The sequence below is a fragment of the Bubalus bubalis genome, chromosome 9 (genome assembly GCF_019923935.1).
Source record: "Bubalus bubalis isolate 160015118507 breed Murrah chromosome 9, NDDB_SH_1, whole genome shotgun sequence".
Lineage (NCBI taxonomy): Eukaryota > Metazoa > Chordata > Mammalia > Artiodactyla > Bovidae > Bubalus > Bubalus bubalis.
Genome location: NC_059165.1, coordinates 39,874,925 through 39,897,507, shown reverse-complemented (window position 1 = coordinate 39,897,507; position 22,583 = coordinate 39,874,925). Strand labels below are relative to the sequence as shown.

General features: G+C 43.7%; 2 long non-coding RNA genes across 2 annotated transcripts in view; one reads left to right on the top strand and one right to left on the bottom strand.

Moving 5' to 3' along the window:
* The window catches only part of LOC112586837, a 37,384-nt gene extending 32,068 nt beyond the window's left edge, over positions 1-5,316 (top strand). The window contains exon 3 of the long non-coding RNA XR_003111295.3: positions 2,818-5,316. This is a non-coding gene — a long non-coding RNA (uncharacterized LOC112586837). The remainder of the gene's footprint in view (positions 1-2,817) is intronic.
* On the bottom strand, positions 3,156-10,103 carry LOC123335020. The gene is made up of 3 exons (XR_006553236.2): positions 10,020-10,103; positions 9,528-9,826; positions 3,156-3,239 (listed from the first exon to the last, which is right to left on the bottom strand). It is a non-coding gene; the product is annotated as an uncharacterized LOC123335020 (long non-coding RNA).
* Positions 10,104-22,583: the final 12,480 nt, after the last annotated feature.

The window sequence follows — 22,583 nt, the reverse complement described above, 5'->3', positions numbered from 1 at the left end:
ACAAAGAGTTGGATACGACTGAAGGGACTTAGCATGCATACACATACATAGATAGGGGACAGAAAGGATAGTAAGTACATCAATTTGGCTTAGGGAAGGAACTCATGTCTAAAAGAAGCATTCTAAAATATCAGGGTTCGGGGTTCTCTGATGGTCCAGAGGTTAAGAATATGCCTGCCAATGCAGGGGACACGGGTCCAGGAAGATCTCATGTGCTGCAGAGCAACTAAGCCCATGCACCACAACTACTGAGCCCACGTGCCATGGCTACTGAAGCCAGCATGCTCTAGAGCCTGTGCTCTACAACAAGAGAAGCCACCACAGTGAGAAGTCAATGCATCGCAGCTAGAGAGTAGCCCCTGCTCTCTGTAACCAGAGAAAGTCCTCATGTAGCAACAAAGACCCAGCACAGCCTATCTCTATCTCTATCTCTATCTATCTATCTATTTATCTATCTATATCAGGGCTGAAAGGGACTTTGCTGATTATTTGCTTCTCATTGTATTTCCCATTTTTGTGGAAATTGAGTTGAAAAGAGACTTCAGATCTGGAAAGAGGCTAAAGAGTGGTGTGCCTTCAATACTAAGTTAAGGGATCTATGTTGTGCTGCATACCAGGCAGTGATGTTTTAGCATTTCATCATCTGAATGCTTATTCATTAATCAACTTCCTACATACCTCATGACCAGATGTCCCAAGAGAATTTCCTCTGGGATGGAGTTACTTCTCTCCACTTTGCACCATTGTGAAATAGCCCAGTAGAGATAGTGACAAGACACATCTGGAGCAATCACCTGGACAAGTGCCAAGGGGCAGAAACTAGCTTCTCCTCCTGCCATCAACTTGCTGTGAAATCCTGGACCAAATCTTGAGCTCTCCTGTGGCTTTCCCCTTGGTTAAACAAGAAGCACTCATCCTTGTCTCGCCATCAGAACTGGTGGCCTGTTCTTCTCCCACTTCTCTGCCCTCTTCTCCCGCCACCAACCTTGAAGTCATCAATGGCCAGAGGAATCTAGAGGGGGAGGCACCATGAACTTGTTTGACTCAGATTTTATATTTATTCACTGATTTGCTCCCACTAATTATTGAGTACTTTCCATGCCCTGGATGCTGAGGATAAACAATGAATGAGATAAGGAGGTTTCTACCTTTGCGGACCTCACATTCTAGTGGTATGAGGTGGTAGGGAACACAAGCAGTGTACAAGTCAACAAATAAAAGAATTTCAGCTGGAGATTACTGCTGTGAATGAAATTGAACAGGTATTGTGATAGTGACTAGAGGGGCTCTTTTGGGTGGTCTATCAAGGGAAGACCTCTTTGAGGAAAGATCTGAAGGTTGAGAAGAGCTCTGCTCTTCCCTCCTAGGCCAAGGGAAGAGCAAAGGGGAAAGGCCATGAGTATGTGGGGCTCACGGGGAGAAAGTAGGTCTGTGTGTCTGCAGGGTAGTGGGTGAAGGGAAGATGGATGGTAGACAAAGATGAAGAGATTGACAGCATGAAATTGATGAGTTTTCATCTGGTTGATCCAGTGACTCAATCTGGGTTATCTTTTTAAAAGAACATTCAGACTGTTACCTAGAGAATGACTTGGATTGAGAGTAGAAGTAAGATAATCAACAAGGCTTGTCCAGGTGAAATAATGGTGGTCTAGATCAGATGGTAGCAGAGGAGACTGAGAGAAGTCACTGGATTCAGGATATATTTTGGAAGGAGAAGAAACCAGATCCGTTGAATGATTGGATGTAGGGTTTTGGGGAGGTGCTTTATTGGTGAAGGGAAAATGGAATTCATGGATGACCATTCAGACTGGGGCTAGAACAACCAGCAAGTTGTGGTATCTTTTATGTTGCTTGTTGAGACTGGACTGCTGGAAGACAAATAGTTTTTGGTGGGGAGTGTGGTCAGTCAATTGGTCCAACCTGGGTGTGCTAAGGCGAAGATGACTGAGATCTCTGGGTGGGGACATGCAATTGGCAGCTAGAGATGTATTTTTTGTATGTTTCCAGTCTTAAGAGATTAGCATTTTTCCTAACATACAAGCAACAGTCCTGTGAGACTTGATTTGCTGGACCACACATATTACATCTGCTCCTTGGAATGTCTGGGACTCTTTAAAGATCTGTTAATTCCATGGATTCACCCTAGATTCTGCATTTTGCCTCTAGCAGACATCCTACTCCCATCTCTGCTCAACCCTTTGCCACCACATTACTTTTCTCCCCATCCTGCTTGGTCCCAGTGTGGATGTTCAAGGGAGCTGATATATATTGTCAAAAAGCCCTTCTCAGTTACATTCCCATCAACAGCAAAGCCATGTCTACTTCCCCACATTTTCATTAACACTGGGCAGTATTATTTTCCAATTTGGCGGGAGATAGACGGTGACACACTTCAGTTTGTAGTGCCAAGATGTGCTTTTAGACCATAAAGCACTTTCTCTGTGTAAATTGCAATACACAGACTCATTCAAGAGTTCACAGTCACAATTAATTATTCAGAAATTTCAGGGCACATATAGTAATGGTGGTTAATACTTGTTGAAATCCCTTTGTGTACCAGACACTGCAGTTGTGATGCCTCTTTAATTCCCACAGCATCCCAAATGTGGAAAATGAGTCCAAGGGAAATTAACTTATCCAAATGGCATAGTTGGGATTCATACCCCAGGACAGGAAGAGTGTCCCTAACCAGTGCCTGCCTACCTTCTGCTGTCAGGACTGCTTGTCACCCAGGATGACAGCACTAATTGAACTCCTTTTGGAAATCCTTGTCACTTCTTCGCCTCCCATTCTAACCTTCCTGTTTTCTTTTTCCAGGTTTCTAGATCCTTTGCGGGGTTTACTTCTCACTGACATTTGATCGTTATAACTCTGTGATCAGCAAAAACATCCACTTCTACAGAGTTCTATGGAAACAAAATGGGACTGAATAATCTATAATAACTAGAATTAAATAGAATTGGACCAAAATGATGTTAAACATTGTTGAAGAGGATATGAGAATACACAATTGGAGATAAATTTGTGTTTAATATCCTGCAAACTGGGGCTCCTTAATAAACCAAGTATAATTTGAGACACTGAGTATCAACCTTTTAAAGACTCAATTCTGATGACCAGATTGCCCTTACAGGTAGACTGGACTGTCCGCAGTTGCTTGAATATGCTCAATTCACATGATGATGTTCTTTCAGGCCTGGAGAGGAACAATCTTGATTCATTGGCCATCAGAGGCAATGCTGCAAGGGAAAGAAGAGGGGGCTGTCAACAGAAGGAATTGCAGCCTCAGTAATGTGTGTGGAGGTGAGAGAGAGAGCATGATTGCCCCAATGTCCTCTTGGGGGTGGTGAAAGTTTATGAAGTGAGTGTGTATGGATATCAGACCTTTTAAACCCACATTTATTGCCAAATCCTTCCCTTCTGACTCTGAGTCACTGTTCCAACAACCTGCTTCTCAGAGCAACCTGGGAGTCCGAACTTACGAGGTCTAGGATGTAACCCTAATTCCTCTCACTTAAGGCATAGCTGTCCAGAATGAGGTAGGGGGAGAAAGTAATGTCATGACTGATAAGAAACAGAGAATTTGAAAGATGTGCTATTTGAAAACTAAAACCGACTTGAATTCTAATATAGTCTTTGACTTAGAAACAAGAAGAGGAAGATAGGCTGAGAGGGGAGGTTAGTTTTTAGCAACTGTTTTTTTAAAAACTGACAACAAGGGAAGAGAGACCAGAACCACAGACAAATTTAACATTTTGTACTTCAGTATCATTTGATCTTTAAAAAACTCCCTAATCTTAGAGGGGGTTGTCCCTGGATAAGGGGTTCTGTTCTGAACTGAACAAACATGGGTGAAGTATAAGGTCCCTTCCCCAAATCACTCCTCCTCAGTATCCCATGATGCTGGAAATCCCCGGGGTTAACTTTTCTTTCCTTTTGGCTACAATTAGGAAGCTCCTTTAATGCATTTCACTACTGTGTCTCAGTTTACAGATGAGCTCATTGAGGCTGGGAGAAACTAAATAATTAGTGCAAATTCACACAACTAGTAAACCACACAACCCAGGATTAGAACCTGGATTTGTTTGATTCCAAACTCGATCACACTGGTGGCTCCAGTATACACGCTCTTAGGATTGGGTGCTTCTCTGTCAGTTCTGTTATGTGGTTCAGTAAATAAGTAGCCAAGAGCTCAGAGTGTGATGGGCTTTGGGGTCAGGAGAGTTTGGGTTAGAGTTTTGACTCAATCACTGATTGATCAGCTGTGTGACTCTGGAAACTTAACCTCAGTCCACTCAGAAGGACACTAGGATGTGAGGATGAAGTTCAACAAAGCATGTGGTAAGCATTTTACAAGATTATTTTGGTTTTTAAAAGCTATATATTCTCTAGCCATGAGCAACCAAGGACAGAACTGAAGAACAGACAATGATCAGAACATAGCTAACACTTACTGAGCACCCAGGATGGATTAGACACTGTACTAAGTCTTCTCCATATATTATCTTCATTCTCCTGACAATTCAGTGAGGTCTGTATGATTAACAATCTCATAGCACAAGAAGCAGCGCATCCAGCTGCAAGTAGAGGAGCCAGGACTTGAACCTCTGTGGATGGACCTGAGAGCTTATTCTCACCACCAGGAGAAAGCTTGTGCTCACCACCAGGAGGGAAGCTTACATGGGCCTTCTTAGGAAGTTGGAAGGAGGTAGTGATGCTTAGGGAGGGTGAATAGGAGCTTTGGTCCTGGGAGCAGCACATGGGCTTTGGGCATTGCAGGGTGGGGAAGAAGGTGATGAGAAAAGGGTAAGAACATCAAGTGAAAAGCTGGGTGTTTGAAGCAGCTGTCAACTGTAAGGTGATGTTGAGATAAAGTGACTAAAGCTGAATTCTCAAAGTGAATCTGTTGGATCTACTCTTTCCTTAGAGATGGTTGAGTCTGGTGGTCTTTAATACTGTGTCCTGTGGTCCCTTAGGGTCCCCCAAGGGGTGAGTGGATGGAAGTAATGGGGTAAAGCCTTAGCTAATGGGTCTTCAAAACCCTCTGTCTTACTTCAGCCATAGGAACTCCACTTTTTTACCTTTTTTTTGAGGTACAACTTACATGACATAAGGTATAGGAATTTCAATGATAAAGCTTGATGAGTTTTTATATATGTATACATCTGTGTAGCTGCTACTCAGATCAAGGTAAAGAACACTCTTTGCACTTCTGGGCAGGCTCTGTGCTGTCCTTCCCAGTCAGAACAACATCCTCCCCACAGGTAACCACCATTCTGATTTTGCCCATTTTGAGCCTTTAAATAAATGAAATTACAAAGTTTACGCTCTTTCATGTCTGGCTTCTTTCACTCAAAATTACATCTGAGAGATTTATCCATGTGTTTGCAGGCAGAAGTAGCCTGTCCTTTTTCATGGCTGTGTGGAATTCTGTTGTGTGACTACACCACAATTTATTGATCTTTTTCACTCTTGAACCCTTGGGTTGTTCCCAGGTTTTGGTATTATGAACATAGCTGCCATGAACATTCAGCACAAGTCTTGTGGTGGACTGTGGTTGTTCAGTCGTGTCCAACTCTTTGTGACCACATAGACTGCAGCATGCCAGGCTTTCCTGTCCTTCACTATCTCCTGGAATTTGCTCAAACTCATGTCCATTGAGTTGATGATGCCATCCAGTCATCTCATCCTCTGTCGCCCCCTTCTCCTCTTGCCCTCAGTCTTTCCCAACATCAGGGTCTTTTCCAATGAAACAGCTCTTTGCTTCAGGTGGCCAAAGTAGTGGAGCTTCAGCTTTAGCTTTAGCTTCAGTCCTTCCAATGAATATTCCTTTAGGATTGACTGGTTTGATCTTTGTGGTGGACAGATGAATGCATTTGTGTCGAGTGTATATTCATGAATGAAGCATAGCATGGCTGCATGTTTAGCTCTGGTGGGTAGAGCAGTTTTGCTTTTGAATAGATGTTTCATGGAATGGAAATTTTGATAAGGTTTCACTTGGGGAAAGAGTGTGGTTGCTTAAGAAAAAATTTTTTTGAACTTTAAACTCCTCCAGTGGAATCCTCTGCATTTGTAGATGCAGAGACTGAATCTCAGAGAGGAAAGTGATTTGCTCCAACTCAAACTGTGGCAAAGCCACACCTAGAACCTGATTACTAGGCTGAAAATTTCAGAGGGCTTTTGTGATCTCTGAAACGGGAGCTAAATATCACTCAATCTAGTTGCTGGTCAGATGTGGAAAGGACACCACGATTGAAGTCAGAAGCCTTGGGTTCAAACTAATACTGTCACTAACCACTGTATGACACAGGGCAGGGCACCTACTGCTGGGAACCTCAGTTTCTCCCCCTGGGAAGTGGATACCCCTGCTTGACAGCATGGCTGGATTAGAGATCATGATACGGAGACACTTTATAGGGTGAGAAACATCACTGGTGTCATTATTGTCAAAATATGTTCCAGGAGGATGCTTTGGTAAGCATGCTGTTTTCTTGCAATAGTATTGCCTATAATAATTCATTGCTTTGCATTTTATTTTTCAGCCTGACTCATTAGTTTTTAATGAGAGCTTTTCTGCTTTCATTAAAAAGCTAGTGTGGCAGGTAGAATTTTCCAAAGATAGCCATAGCAATGTATATCCCACTGTACATGCTGCTCTTTGATGGGATATTTTTGTACTGTGACACATCCCCATTGAAGTTGGGTTGGGGTGGGGGGAGGGTCAGTATTCTCTCCCTTCAAACCCGAGCAGACTTTGGTGACTATCTTGACTAACTTAATTTGGCAGAAATGACGATGTGTAAGGATGAATCCAGAGTTAGAAAGGAAAAGTCTACATTTTGGGGTATTTCCTAGAGAGAACAGAAACATCCTGGGAGGAGATACTACAGTATTTTTTTTTCCTGATTTCACTTTGTAGTTCTTTTCATTTCTCAAGTTTCATTATTTAAACTTTCCATCAAAAGGAAAAAAAACCTATCTAGCTAATACCCCTTGGATTAAACCTGAGATTAGACCTGGGTGCTTCATACATTCCAACTCAGGTGGGGTTTTAGTTCTTAGTGAAGAGCCAAGTGCCTCCAGGAGAAAGGCCCTCAGGCCAGATCCTCCTCTGGGGGCTCAGAGGGGATGGGAGTGTGAGTGAGGGTGCACCTGGGCTGATGGCAGCTCCCCTGAGCCTAAGAGGCCAATGGACTCCTGGTCCCCTGAGCCTAAAGGCAGGGTGACACTGAGCAGTGTGGGTGGCTGAGAATCACATAGACATTGAATTTTTCCCTCTTGATTTTCCCCTGAGAGCTCTAGGTTTCTGCAAAATATGGTCCTTTTGTCAAGAAGGTCTTTATTAAAAATTTAAAAATAATAAGTTCCTCAGATATGTAAACTGCTCCCATATTGAAAAGCAGGTTCTCATGTATTACTTATTTGATTTTTCCAATAGCCCTGTAGAAAACCAGAGGCTGAATCATTGTCTTCATCTTAATTTTCTATCTAAAGGAATTGACAAGGTAAGGGCTTTGCCCAAGATCCTACGGCTAGCAGGCAGGAACACCACTGAAAGAACCAGGTCTTCTGGCTCCTAGGCTACTTGCCTTTACTGCCTTACAGACTCTGTATATGGAGGAGTTTGGGGGTACCACAGCAACTGTTAGAGCTAACTTGAGGGAGTTAAATTATCCTCTCACCCTTTCTTCAGGTCCCAGGAGCCAGAACAGGGCCTGACATACAGTAGTCTCTCAGTACCTAGTTGTTGGATAATTGAATGAATGAATCAGTGAATACATGAATAACCAAATCCAATCCTCCCTGCATCTGTTTATCTATTCCCTGTAAACATAGATTGGACCTCACTTTTTTTTTTAATTTATTTTTTTATTGAAAGATAATTGCTTTACAGAATTTTGTTGTTTTCTGTCAAATCTCAACATGAATCAGCCATAGGTATACATATATCCCCTCCCTTTCAAACCTTGCTCCCACCTCCCTCCCTATCCCACCCCTCTAGGTTGATACAGAGCCCCTGTTTGAGTTTTCTGAGCCATACAGCAAATTCCCATTGGCTATCTATTTCACATATGGTAATGTAAGTTTACATGTTATTCTTTCTATACATCTCACCCTCTCCTCCCCTCTCCCCATGTCCATAAGTCTACTCTCTATGTCTGTTTCTCCATCACTGCCCTGTAAATAAATTCTTAAGTACCATTTTTCTAGATTCTGTATATGTGCATTAGAATATGATATTTATCTTTCTCTTTCTGACTCATTTCACTCTGGATAATTGGTTCTAGGTTCATCCAGAACTGACTCAAATGCATTCCTTTTTATGGCTGTGTAATATTCCATTGTGTATATGTACCACAACTTCTTTATCCATTCATCTGTTGATGGACATCTAGGTTGCTATTGTAAATAGTGCTGCAATGAACAATGGGATACATGTGTCTTTCAATTTTGGTTTCCTCAGGGTATATACCTAGGAGTGGGATTGCTGGGTCATATAGTGGTTTTATTCCTAGTTTTTTAAGGAATCTCCAAACCGTCTTCCATAGTGGCTGTATCAACTTACATTCCCACCAACAATATAAGAGCTTTCCCTTTTCTTCACGCTCTCTCCAGCATTTATTGTTTGTAGACTTTTTGATGATGGCCATTCTGACTGGTGTGAAGTGATATCTCATTGTGGTTTTGATGTGCATTTCTCTAATAATGAGTGATGTTGAGCATCTTTTCATGTGTTTGTTAGCCATCTGTACGTCTTTGGAGAAATGTCTGTTTAGGTCTTTTCCCCACATTTTGATTGGACTGTTTGTTTTTCTGGCATTGAGTTGTATGAGCTGCTTGGATATTTTGGAAATTCATCCTTTGTCAGTTGTTTCATTTGTTATTATTTTCTTGGACCTCACTTTTAGCTTGCCTTGTCTCTCTGGACAGTTCCTCAATTTCTGTGAGGCTTATAAGAGTTGGATGCTGCTTTGTGTCAGGAAATTGAGAGGCTGGATGTACACTGGAATTTGCAGAATAAAAACAGAGTATTTCCAACCACAATGGCAATAACCACTTACTGAAAGCAAATTATTGAATGCAAAAAAGTGTGCCTGGCATCATTCTTAGCACATATGTGGAGTGAGTCATTTAGTTCTAACAATCCTATGACATTGTCCCACCATCAACTGCATTCAACAGATGGGGGAAATTAAACCTTACACAGGAAACGCCTGGGCCCCAGGATTACTCAGCCATATTTATACCTAGGTCTTTCTGATAAGACACTGATAATAACATACAGCATATGGAAGAGGGGACTGGTATCCCCCTAACCCAAACAAAAGTGATCCTGCCCCAGGTCCCTTCTGTTCTGAGGCCCCAGAGCAGCCCCAGAGAGCAAATGTCCCAGCTGTAAGGGTTCTGGAGAACCTATCTTCTGTGTGCAGTATACAAACCATCTAGCATGTACTGTCTATGCATCCAGCCATGTCCTGTCTGTGCATCTTCTGTATCAGATGACGGCCACCCATTGACTGGCTCACCTTTGTGCCTGTGATATGGCAATGACCATCAGCATGCTGTCTAATGAGACATCCCTTTCTGTCCTGCTGGACTTTGTCTTCAAAAGAGTCCTGGAGAGCAGGAACTCATAGAGAGGCCCAGAATCACACATCCTGGCACCACTGTGGGAGACTTCCATCTGTCTGTGTTAGTCCATTTTCCCTTCAGAAATTGTGACTGCCTGTCTGTCTTCCCTGGCAGTTCTGCAGGAAGACTTGTCCTAGGCAGGTCCCAGATGCTTCTCTTTCAGGAGTCAGTTCATGACTGGTTGTAAAGCATTCTGAAAAACAAGGAAGACTGCAATGAATTCTCTTTGTTATGGAAGGAATGATGGGTTATACCTATCTTGGGACCTCCCTTCCACCCAGGCTCCTCACCAGTCAGTTCCCTGACTGAGGGCTACAGGAAGTAGGTGGAAATAAAGGCAAGGGTGGGCACTTTCTAAGTGTCAGCCTCTGTCCAAGGCTCTTTACCTATGTTAGCACCTTTAGTTCCCGTAGTGTGTCATTGAGGGAAGAACAATTTTACCCCCCTTTGCAGGTGAGACAAACAGAGAGATTAAGTAACTTGTTCAAGGGTCAGCCAGTGAGTGGAAGAAGTGGGATTCAAACTCCAGAGCCCATCCTAACTGCTGTCCTCTGCCGCTTCCCCATTTTCAGTATTATGTTTACTATTTTTGCAACACAGCTCCTATTATTGTTTCTCACTTCATAGATGAAGAAACCAAGGTTCAAAGAGGGTTCAGAGTTGCCCCAGGTCAAACAGCCAGCCAGTGGCAGAGCTGGGACTTGAACTCTCATCTTTCATACTCTGCAGTCTGAACCTGCAGCCTCCCAGGAAGGAGATGGAGTGAGAAAAGATGATATAAGGTAAGTATAGGGGCCTGGTTGGGGATCCCTCACCAGAGGGCCTGTGTTCCCCAGCCTGTGATGTTTGGCTCTAGTTTCTTCAAAAAGATGAGTTTTATTTTCATAGTTTGGAAATCCCACAGTAGGACATAAACATGAGCAACAGCTCTGCCCTAGCCACACCCACCTCCTCTCTTGGCCAAGACTGCTTCCAGGATGTTACAGCAAAATCTTGCCTCAGAGTTGGAGCCTGCAAAAGTCAGGGCTCCCCTCTGGGTCTGGGGAATAGGTGTTTCAGGAAGTGGTTTCATTGTGAGTGGAGAAAACAGCTGTCCAAACACCATCTCACATCACGTTTCAAAACTTTGTGCCAAGGTGGCAGTATTGCTCAGTAGTCACCATAGGCTGGGGAAGAATGAGAGACTGACATAATGAACTAGGCATTTCCTGGTTTCCTGACCAGCATCAGCAACAACTGATGCCCAACTTTCAGAACTGGCCTTGAGGGAATATGAAGATCATTGTGACAATAGCTCACATTTATGGGCAAAGGCTAACAGTTTCGCCAGGAGAATGCTAACATCCTCTAGTCATAGCAAATATCCTCTTCCAACAACACAAGACTCTACACATGGACATCACCAGATGGTCAACACAGAAATCAGATTGACTATGTTCTTTGCAGCCAAAGATGGAGAAGCTCTAGACAGTCAGCAAAAACAAGACCAGGAGCTGACTGTGGCTCAGATCATGAACTCCTTACTGCCAAATTCAGACTTAAATTGAAGAAAGTAGGGAAAACCACTAGACCATCCAGATATGACCTAAATCAAATCCCTTATGATTATACAGTGGAAGTGAGAAATAGATTCAAGGGATTAGATCTGATAGACAGAGTGCCTGAAGAACTATGAATGGAGGTTTGTGACATTGTACAGGAAGCAGGTATTAAGACCATCTTCAAGAAAAAGAAGTGCAAAAAAGGCAAAGTGGTTATCTGAGGAGGCCTTACAAATAGCTGAGAAAAGAAGAGAAGCAAAATGCAAAGGAGAAAAGAAAAGTATACCTATTTGAATGCATTCCAAAGAATGGCAAGGAGAGATAAGAAAGCCTTCCTCAGTGATCAATGCAAAGAAATAGAGGAAAACAATAGAATGGGAAAGACTAGAGATCTCTTCAAGAAAATTAGAGATACCAAGGGACCATTTCATGCAAGATGGGCACAATAAAGGACAGAAATGGCATGTATCTAACAGAAGCAGAAGATATTAAGAAGAGGTGGCAAGAATGCACAGAAGAACTGTACAGAAAAGATCTTCATGACCCAGATAACCACAATAGTATGATCACTCACCTAGAGAATGAAAAGTCAAGTGGATCTTAGGAAACATGACTACGAACAATGCTAGTGGAGGTGATGGAATTCCAGTAGAGCTATTTCGAATCCTAAAAGATGATGCTGTGAAAGTGCTGCATTCAATATGCCAGCAAATTTGGAAAACTCAGCAGTGGCCACAGGACTGGAAAAGGTCAGTTTTCATTCCAATCCCAAAAGAAAGGCAATGCCAAAGAATATTCAAACTACCGCACAATTGCACTCATCTCACACGCTAACAAAGTAGTCTCAAAATTCTCCAAGCCAGGCTTTAACAGTATTTGAACTTCCAGACAGTCAAGCTGGATTCAGAAAAGGCAGAGGAACCAGAGATCAAATTGCCAACATCACTTGGATAAATAAAGCAAGAGAGTTCCTGAAAAACATCTACTTCTGCTTTATTGACTATGCCAAAGGCTTTGACTGTGTGGATCACAACAAACTATAGAAAATTCTTAAAGATATGGGAATACCAGACCACCTTACCTCAGACCACTGCATCCTGAGAAATGTGTATGCAGATCAAGAAGCAACAGTTAGAACTGGACATGGAGTAACAGACTGGTTCCAAATCGGGAAAGGAGTACGTCAAGGCTGTATATTGTCACCCTGCTTATTTAACTTATATGCAGAATACATCATGCTAAATGCCAGGCTGGATGAAGCACAAGCTGGAGTCAAGATTGTCGGGAGAAATATCAATAACCTCAGATATGCAGATGACACCACCCTTATGGCAGAAAGCGAAGAAGAACTAAAGAGCCTCTTGATGAAAGTGAAAGAGGGCAGTGAAAAAGTTGGCTTAAAATTCAACATTCAGAAAACTAAGATCATGTCATCTGGTCCCATCACTTCATGGCAAATAGATGGGGAAACAATAGAAACAGTGAGAGACTTTATTTTCTTGGGCTCCAAAATCACTGCAGATGGTGACTGCAACCATGAAATTAAAAGACGCTTGTTCCTTGGATTTAGGTCATACATGAATGGTCTAGTGGTTTTCTCTACTTTCTTCAATTTAAGTCTGAATTTGGAAGTAAGGAGTTCATGATCTGAGCCACAGTGAGCTCCTGGTCTTGCTTTTGCTGACTGTCTAGAGTTTCTCCATCTTTGGCTGCAAAGAATATAATCAATCTGATTTCTGTATTGACCATCTGGTGATGTACATGTGTAGTCTTCTCTTGTGTTGTTGGAAAGTGGTGTTTGTTATGACCAGTGCATTCTCTTGGCAAAACTCTATTAGCCTTTTTCCTGCTTCATTCTGTACTTTAAGGCCAAATTTGCCTGTTACTCCAGGTGTTTCTTGACTTCCTACTTTTGCATTCCAGTCTCTTATAATGAAAAGGACATCTTTTTTGGGTGTTAGTTCTGGAAGGTCTTGTAGGTCTTCATAGAATCATTCAACTTCTTCAGCATTACTGGTTGGGACATAGACCTGGATTACTGTGATATTGAATGGTTTGCCTTGGAAATGAACAGAGATCATTCTGTCATTTTTGAGATTGCATCTAAGTACTGCATTTCAGACTCTTGTTGACTATGATGGCTACTCCATTTCTTCTAAGGGATTTTTGCCCACAACAGTAGATATAATGGTCATTTGAGTTAAATTCACCCATTCCAGTCCATTTCAGTTCCTGGATTCCTAAAATGTCAATGTTCACGCTTGTCATCTCCTGTTTGACCACTTCCAATTTACCTTGATTCATGGACCTAATATTCCAGGTTCTATGCAATATTGCTCTTTACACCACCCTCATGGCAGAAAGTGAAGAAGAACTAAAGAGCCTCTTGATGAAAGTGAAAGAGGGCAGCGATAAAGTTGGCTTAAAACTCAACATTCAGAAAACTAAGATCATGGCATCTGATCCCATCACTTCATGGCAAATAGATGGGGAAACAGTGGAAACAGTGACAGACTTTATTTTTTTTGGCTCCAAAATCACTGCAGATGGTGACTGCAGCCATGAAATGAAAAGATGCTTCCTCTTTGGAAGAAAAGGCATGATTAACCTATACAGTATATTAAAAAGCAGGACATTACTTTGCCAACCAAGGTCTGTTTAGTCAAAGCTATGGTTTTTCCAGTAGTCATGTATGGATGTGAGAGTTGGACTATAAAGAAAACTGAGTGCCAAAGAATTGATAGTTTTGAAGGAGAAGCATCTTCTGTGGCTTGGAGAAGACTCTTGAGAGTCTCTTGGACTGCAAGGAGATCCAACCAGTCCATCCTAAAGGAAATCAGTTCTGAATGTTCATTGGTAGGGCTGATGCTGAAGCTCAAACTCCAAACTTTGGCTACCTGATGCGAAGAACTGACTCATTTGAAAAGACCCTGATGCTGGGAAAGATTGAAGGCAGGAGGAGAAGGGGATGACAGAGGATGAGATGGTTGGATAGCATCACTGACTCTATGGACATAAGTTTGAGCAAGCTCTGAGAGTTGGTGATGAACAGGGAAGCCTGGCGTGCCACATGGGGTTGCAAAGAGTCAGAAATGACTAAGCAACTGAACTGAGATGGAGCACTCATTATAAACCAGGAGTCAAGCTAAGCGTGATACACTCACTATCTACTGAACGCTCAATCAGAATGCTCAGTCAGCTCTGACATCAGTTTTATCACTCCAGATTGAGAGATGGGGAAACAGAGTTTAAGTGACTTGTCCCAGGGTTGAGCATAGATCTGCACCCAGGTCAGACTCTATGTGCAAAAACTGAATAGTTGCCCCTTGATTGCTGTGTGGAGGGGCAAGGGTAGAGCCCAAAGACCAATTAGGAAGTGACTACGACAATCTAGGAGAGGCAAAGGGATGCTCAGACTAACACAGTGTTGGAGAAGTATAGTTGATTTATGGTATAATATTAGTTTCAGGTTTACAACTTACTGATTTGATGTTTTTATAGATTATACTCCATTTAAAGTTATTGTAAAATATTGCTTATATTCCCTTTGCTGTACATTGTACTCTTTTTTTTTTAAGTTTTTATTTTGTATTGGGGTTTAGCCTATCAACAACGTTGTGATAGTTTCAGGTGAACAGTGAAGGGACTCAGCCAGACATATACATGCATCCATTCTCCCCCAAGTTCCCCTCCCATCCCAGCTGCCACATAATATTGAGCAGAGTTCCATGTGCTGTACAGTAGGTCCTTGTTGGTTATCCATTTTAAATTGTACATTGCATTCTTATTTTATTTTATTTTATCTTATTTTATATCTAGTAGTTTGGCCCTCTTAATCCCCTTCCCCTGTCTTGCTCCTCCCCCCAATCCCTCCCCACTGGTAACCTTTAGTTTGTTCTCTGTAGCTATGAGTTTGTCTCTGTTTTATTGTATTCGTGTTTTGTTTTTTAGATTCCACATATGAGTGATATCATACAGTATTTGTTAGATTTACTTCACTAAGCTTTTAACTGTCCAGGTTCATCCTTGTTATTGCTAATGGTAGAATTTCATTCTTCTTTTTATGGCTGAGCAACAGTCTATTGTATGTATGTGCATATATATATACCACATCTTCTTTATCCATTCATCTGTGGATGGACACGTAGATAGCTTCCATGTCTTGGCTATTGTAAATACTGCTGCTATGACCAGTGAGATGCATATACGTTTTTGAATCAGTGTTTTCATTGTCTTCAAACATATACCTAGGAGTGGAACTGCTGAGTCATATGGTGGTTCTTTCTGATTATACATTCTTGGTGTGAATCTTGGTTTAATGCATCACTTTACCACCAGACTCTAAATGCACGAGGGCAGGGCCCGCCTGCTTTGCTCACCAATGTTTGTCTTGTGTTGAGTCCAGGACCTGGCACATAGTAAGAGTACAACAAAATTGTTGATTGAGTGAATGAGTGGTTGTTTAAAGCAGTGAATAAATAAGCAAATGATTTTCCTTTTGCAGAGCAATGCAGGTATTTCTGAAAGGTTGTTTGAAAGGCAAATATAATACCAAATCTTATTCCATCTACTTTAATTATAATACTAAGGAGGGGGAATAAATCTTGCCCTTGACATGTAATAAAGTCATATTTTAAAATCTGGACTGTCTCTTCCTCTCACTTATTTTTTAAAATGGTAATTTCCTGATAGGACATAAATAATGGCACTTAAAATAGGTTCCCAACTTGGCTCCACTGATATCTAGCTGCTGATCATAGCAAAGTTAAACTCCACCTGTCAGTATCTACCTGTATGGTTCTTGGGAGGCTCTGAGTTGGTGGTGTGAAAGCCCTTTGAAAGCAAGATCTCATTTATTATCCACTCTTCTCAACCTTGTCAATAACAAGGAACAGGCTGTGTGCCAGAGATAGCTGAGTTGATTTGCAGGGCTGGATGATTGAGGGTGCAGAGAGAAATGAAAAGGAATGAGATTGGTTGAGAAATACTTAAGCAGGGGATAAAAGGGAGAGGGGGACCAGAGATCATGAAGGCAGGGGTTCATGTCTACCAGACTAAGCAAAAAGGAGGGTACTGATTTTTCTGAGCTGGGGAAGATGACCTGAATGAAATCACCCTGGTGGCCGAATTCCAACATGAGGGAAGGAGAAAGACTAAACCCACCTTGGTTGGCCCTGTGGGCCAACATAGGAGTGATGCTGAGTGTCCCTCAGGTGACCTTGGCTGCTCAGGGTTGTGGCTCTGTGGATAGGTTTGGGAGACTGCACAGTGCTTGGCAGCTATGGGAGGGCAGAGAACCAGGTGGAGTCCACTGCCCAGTACAGTCTGGGGCCAGTTACTGGGAGTGGGCACGGAAGTCCCTAGGCCCAGACCAAGACTAAAGCAGCAGGGCAGAGGCAGGAAAGGCCAGCCATGCAGAGCCTGGGCTAAGGAGGGAAAGTGAGGAGGAGGCAGCCCAGAGGAGGGCGTTCCTGAAGAGTCCTGCTTGGATATAGGGGCAGCGGCCCCGCAGCAACAGGCTTCTGTTCCCTTGTAGGAATAGGGCTCCTTCGCTGCCAGGAGGCTTTTCCAGGAAGGCTGGGTTTTTGATGTGGAAACATGCTATTTGCAGAAAAGCAAAAACCAACCAATACAACAAAAAAGCTGCAGGTCCAGCAGGGCATGTCTGATGGCTGTATTTGGGTTTCCTGCTTGTGATCCCATCTGATCCCTCCTCTTCCCCTTCCTTTTTCCAGTGAAAATACCCTGCAAACAAGGAATGAATCCTCCCTCTTCACAAGGGACACATACTTTCCCATCTTGTTTACACAGAACTGCTGTTGTCAGTTCTCTGCCAACCTCCTGTTCTCCTTGCTGGAGCATTTAATAACAACCAAGTTGGTATTAACTGGAGTCAACTAAAAACAAGTCATTCATTGATCATTCATTCATTCAACAATTATTCAACAAATCTACTTCTAGGTATTATACACCATTTGGTGCTGTGGACACCATGGGTGATGAACACAGAATTTACATTCTAGTGGGAGGGGCAGACCACTAGAAGTAAACAAACATAAAGTGTCAGCTTATGATAGGCACTGTGAATAAAAATAACGCAGAGAGAGGAGAGCCAGGGAGGCAGTTATTTTAGTAGGAAGGCTGAGAGAGGCCTCTCCACGGTCCCTCCCCCAAGCTCTCAGTGATTTAACAAGATTTCACGGGGCTTCCCTGGGCTCACTCATGGGTGCTAACGAGCAGCTGGGGGTTGGCTGAGTGACTACAGGGATTGAAAAAGGGTGTTCCCTCCATGCTCTGGCCTCTGAAGTAGGCTCAGCCCTGCCAAGGGGAGCAGGTGCAAAGCTGAAATTCTAATTAAGAGTAAGTATTCCCATTTGCCTGTACAGCTGGAAACATCTGACCAGCTGAGTCTGCTGGGAGGAAGGTGGTGTTGGCTGCCAGACAGCGAGCAGCGGAGGCAGAGGCCATTCCAACTGGTGGTCACCCATCTCCTTCTCAGACAGCCTTCCTCAAAGGGGAACAGACACACGTGGGACACAGTGAGTCAGAACGGGCCTCAGTGCACCAAATGTGTCTCCCCCTACCCAGGTCCCCTGGTGGAAATCTTGCCATTGAATGGTCCTGTTTTTGAAGGTGAAATGGCATCTTGAAATCTCTTCTCTGGGGCTTCCCTGGTGGCTCAGACTGTAAAGAATCTGCCTGCATTGTAGGAGACCCAGGTTTGATCCCTGGGTCAGGAAGATCCCTTGGAGAAGGGAATGGCTACCCACTCCAGTATTCTAGAGTCTGACATAACTGAGCGACTGAAACTTTTACAAGGGTAAATGGCATCTTGAAATCTCTTCTTTACCAAGAGAGACAACTGGGGGATGTGTGAATAGTTCCATCTCAAAGAGAAAAAGTTCTTACTTTGACCCACAAGGCCCTGTATGATATGCAACCTCCATGCCCTGGGTGGGCTCCACAATCTTGGGGGCCCCGTACAGAATGACGAGTCAGCCCCTGCATTATTGTGACCTCCCTGAGGGCAGAGTTTTGTCTCTCTTTTGGTTGGATGGCCGCTTTTTTGCCAGTGCCTGCTCACGATATGTTGTTGTTGAATAAAGGCTCAGTGTTTAAGTCATGATATGGATGTGTTAGTAGGGCTTCTTTTAACATGTGTTAGAACTTTCTCTGTATCAGATGGGAAGCCAGGTGGCTCAGTGGTAAAGAATCTGCCTGCCAAGCAGGAGATGCAGGTTTGATCCCTGGGTTGGGCAGATCCCCTGGAGAAAGAAATGGCAACCAATTCCAGTATTCTTGCCTTGGAAATCTCTTGGACAGAGAAGCCTGGTGGGCTACAGTCTATGCGGTCACAAAAGAGTTGGACACAAATTAGCGACCATATAGCAGCTGCAGCTGTTTCACGCATGGGGCTAAGGCAGTGGTTTTCAGCCCTGGCTACAAATGAGAATCCCTCTACGAATTTCTAGTAACCCCAGTGCCAGGCTCTCCCTTGCACCCATTCTATCAGAATCTAGACAGGGAGGTATTTTTAAAGATTCCAATGTAAGGCGAAGCTTGACAACCAGGGGTCCAGGTGTATTCTATTTGTTGTTAAAGGCTGTTGTACACTGGAGTCACCTGGGTAGCTTGGCTACTGCTCAGATGCCTGGGCCATCTTCAGAAATTCAGAAACCAGTAAGTTTGAGAAGGGGTTGTTCTGGTAACAAAATTCCCAGGGGATTTTGCTCACACTTGAACCCTATGATTATGCCCATTTTACAGACAAGAAAAATAGGCACTGAGAGAGATTAGTTTGTCTAAAGTAACAAGGTAAGTAACTGGCAGAACTAGGATTTGAACCCAGGGCTTCTGAAGCCATGGTCTGGGCTTACCCATTAGCTCCCTTGGCTTTCATTTGTAATGAAAACCTGTTTGCTCCAGGAGCAGAGAGTAAGGTGATTGTGAAAATTAAAGATTAATGAGGTGCATGCATGTAACACTGTTTTGAGGATGGGTAGGTTGGTACTACTGCCCGCATGGGGAAGAAATCAGTCCAGCAGGGAACTGACCTCCATCCCTAGGGCCAGTTAGGCTTTAAGGGGAAGAGCTGGCATTGCAACCCTGGTTTCTGGATTCTAGATCTGGCCCATTTCTTCCATACCTTCAAGTTCCACATTAGCAAACAAATCACTAAGCAGCTAGAATCTTTATTGCTTGCACCTGGTGCAGAGTAGGTTATCAAGCAGTGACGCCTAAATGAGTAGCCATAGGGATAGCTGGCTGGGTGGGTGGGTGAGGGAGTGAAGGGGTCTGGGTGGCACCCTTGTGTCTCTGGTGGGGTTACTCTCTCCATTTTGCAATTAGAATTGTGACCACTAGAGGGCGATGTCGGACAAGAGAAAGGAAAAAAGATGCTTTGCTGCTGTTTCTAGGACTGGAGAAAACATTAAAAATACATTTCTGGTGTAGATTTAAACCAAAAGGGGAGGCTCTAATTCACAGAGCAATTAAAGTGAGTATTGCTTTCCCCTGGGCTTGCAGGCTGCTGAGAACCTTTTTCAAACCACAGGAACACGTGGGCCACCCCTGACCTTTCTAGATTTAAAATCAACAGATCAAGGGCAGGGGGGACATCTTGGTTGGCCTGAAAAGTGGATGTTTATAGATAATAGGCAGTTTTAAAGAAAAGACATTTTGCAGTTTCCCAGACTTTTACAACATTGATGGGAGTTAGTGTTTCGAGAAATCGTATTATGATGAAGTTGTATGCTGAATTAATTTTCTGTAAATAAAACCATACATTTCTACAGATTGCTTTTCCTGCCCTATCATGGGGGTGTGTACTCTTGGTGGATGAACATTCTCTCCCCTTTCTCTACCTGCCATGCTCCTTTCCATGAGCCCCGGAGTAAGAGAGACCTGGCTTTGAATCCGGGCCATGTTGCCACAGCTTGTGTGACCTTGGGAAAGTCACTTATGTTCTTGGAGGTTAGAATTGTCACCTGAAGAGTGACAATCTTCTCCTAAAGAGGGAGAGGAATTATACTTCAAGTTTGTCATGAAGTCGAAAAAGAAGACGTGGAAAGTTTCCAGCTTGGTGCCTCAGGCAAAGACCTCAGCTCATGGGAGCCATCTGTCAAGTTATGCTCCCATTTGCTTGGGAGCACGGTCAAGATTGAGAAGTAGGCACAAGTCACTTGGGAACTCCCCCTGGCTTCAGTTCTTTGCCCTTCTCTCCTTTTGCATGGGGCGCGGAAAGTTTGTTGTCAAAAGCACAGACAGATCTTCAGTGAGAATTAACCCATTTCTCCTCCATAGTGTTACAACTAACTCACCCCAAGATCTGCATTTGTCTGAATTTTGGAAGGAATGATGGTAGAGCTGAAACTCCAGTACTTTGGCCACCTCATGCGAAGAGTTGACTCATTGGAAAAGACTCTGATGCTGGGAGGAATTGGGGGCAGGAGGAGAAGGGGACGACAGAGGATGAGATGGCTGGATGGCATCACTGACTCGATGGACGTGAGTCTGAGTGAACTCCGGGAGTTGGTGATGTACAGGGGGGCCTGGCGTGCTGTGATTCATGGGGTCGCAAAGAGTCGGACACTACTGAGCAACTGAGCTGAACTGAACTGAATTGGAGAGGGAAAGAATGGTGGCCTTCCAGAATCAAATCCTACATAGTCGTAATAATGATGATAAATATAAGAACATTTCCTGGCACATATAATATGGTTTGCACTGTGCTAAATGTTTTATATGCATTATCTTCTTTAATTCTCACTGCAAATTCTGTGAGGTAGGTGTTTTATCATATTCTTTTTACAGATGGGGAAATGGAGGATCAGAGAGTTTAAGGAACCTGGGCTGAGATCACACAGCTATTAAGTGGGCAAAACTGGAGTCAAACTCAGCTCTGACTCCAAAGCTTGCTGTTGAGAAGGAAACTGGAAATAAAAATATGCGCATCACTCATGCACTCTACCACGCTGACATCATAGAAAGATGTAGCATGTTGAGAGGTTGAAGGGAAGGAGAGGCACAGACAGACTCAGAAAAACTTGGTGGAGGTGATGCTTTCTGAGCAGTGACCTAAAGATTAGGGAGGGTTCCAGCAGGCAGAGATGAGGTAGGAAGAAGCCTTTACAGGTGAAGGCAAAGGCAGAGAGGCTGGCAAGCATGGGTTTGCTCTGGGGACATGGATATGTTCAGTAATGCATCACCATATGACATTGGTGCTACCTGTCATTATGGAGGAGGAAAATGAAGCACAGGGAAGGTGACTAACTTGGCGGAGGTCACACAGCTAAGTGGTAGAGTTGGCATTTGAACTGCCACATGTCTCTTAGACCATCTTTAAGGTGGAGATCACCTATGGATCTTAACTCAGTCATTAAGAGATTGTGGCTTTAGGGAGGATTCCAGGTCCAGCAGCCCAGCCACACCCAAGCCACTTACCATGTGCCCCCACCTAGAAATGTGTGGGAGCCAGGATGGGGGAGAAGACTAGCGAGAAGGAGAATTATAATAAGACTGTACCTTTGCACCACACTTGCTTTTCTTTTCCTCCTGCCTTGGCATCCAGTTACTATCTTGCATTCTTTTCCATTGAATAATAATAATAACTCATTAACCACCTGTCAACCCTGAGATAATGAAGACAGGGTGGAGGTCGGGTGTCATAGCTAGGAAGTGGATGAAAGGTTCAAGAGCAGCCAGTGCCGCTGACCACTCTCCTGCTCCCCTTCTTGGTGGTTCTCTTCCTAGTCTCACAACAGCTCCAGAAATGTCTCTGAAGCTCAAGGAGTCTGTCTTGCCGGGCCGGAGACTGTGGAACTGGCCTGGGAGACTGGATCCTGCTTCCTGGCCCAGTGCTGTCTCTGCTGCCCCTACCCTGCAGCCCTCAGAGCCTCTGCTGCTGCTTCCTGTCTGTCCGCAGTCAGCGGTTGCCATGGACTGTGAGTTGCCCAACACCACCACAGATCTCAGCCTCAGGTTCTTGTCCCCTGAGAACTTGGCCTACAGGGGACAGGAACCCCAGGCCACTGGTGGATCTATTTAAGTGGGTTTTAGGATACATGGAATCCTAACTTGTTTTACATCTGTGACCAGAAACTGCCTTGGCTCTGGAGGAACATTTGTAGGGCAGGGGTGTATCCACAGATGGACAAGGCACAAACAGAAATCTCATTTAGAGGGAGGTGAGGTGTGAGGGGCACTGGAGGGTAGTCCAACTGTGGACTGAGGGGAATTTCCAAGGTAGTGGGAAGAGTGGAGACTCACCTCCATGTCTTCCTGGCGAAGGGAGGAAGAACATGTGTGCATTCATTCTGTCATTCAGTTATTCATCCATTCACTCAGCACGCACACGTGCATGCTCAGTCGCTTAATCGTGTCTAACTCTTTGTGACCTTATGGACTGTA